This window comes from Protomyctophum parallelum (genome assembly GCF_964188405.1).
Source record: "Protomyctophum parallelum genome assembly, chromosome: 3".
Lineage (NCBI taxonomy): Eukaryota > Metazoa > Chordata > Actinopteri > Myctophiformes > Myctophidae > Protomyctophum > Protomyctophum parallelum.
Window position 1 is genome coordinate 2,277,853 of NC_139698.1, and position 906 is coordinate 2,278,758.

The window sequence follows — 906 nt, forward strand, 5'->3', positions numbered from 1 at the left end:
TGGAAAACTGTCAGGATGTAGAAGACATTTTTAGAATCTGATCTCGGGTCAGAATGGAAAACTGTCAGGATGTAGAAGACATTTTTTAGAATCTGATCTCAGGTCAGAATGGAAAACTGTCAGGATGTAGAAGACATTTTTATAGAATCTGATCTCGGGTCAGAATGGAAAACTGTCAGGATGTATAGAAGACATTTTTAGAATCTGATCTCAGGTCAGAATGGAAAACTGTCAGGATGTAGAAGACATTTTTAGAATCTGATCTCGGGTCAGAATGGAAAACTGTCAGGATGTAGAAGACATTTTTTAGAATCTGATCTCAGGTCAGAATGGAAAACTGTCAGGATGTAGAAGACATTTTTTTAGAATCTGATCTCAGGTCAGAATGGAAAACTGTCAGGATGTAGAAGACATTTTTATAGAATCTGATCTCGGGTCAGAATGGAAAACTGTCAGGATGTATAGAAGACATTTTTAGAATCTGATCTCAGGTCAGAATGGAAAACTGTCAGGATGTATAGAAGACATTTTTAGAATCTGATCTCAGGTCAGAATGGAAAACTGTCAGGATGTAGAAGACATTTTTTAGAATCTGATCTCAGGTCAGAATGGAAAACTGTCAGGATGTAGAAGACATTTTTATAGAATCTGATCTCAGGTCAGAATGAAAAACTGTCAGGATGTAGAAGACATTTTTATAGAATCTGATCTCAGGTCAGAATGGAAAACTGTCAGGATGTAGAAGACATTTTTATAGAATCTGATCTCAGGTCAGAATGAAAAACTGTCAGGATGTAGAAGACATTTTTATAGAATCTGATCTCAGGTCAGAATGAAAAACTGTCAGGATGTGTAGAAGACATTTTTATAGAATCTGATCTCGGGTCAGAATGGGTTAATGTGCGC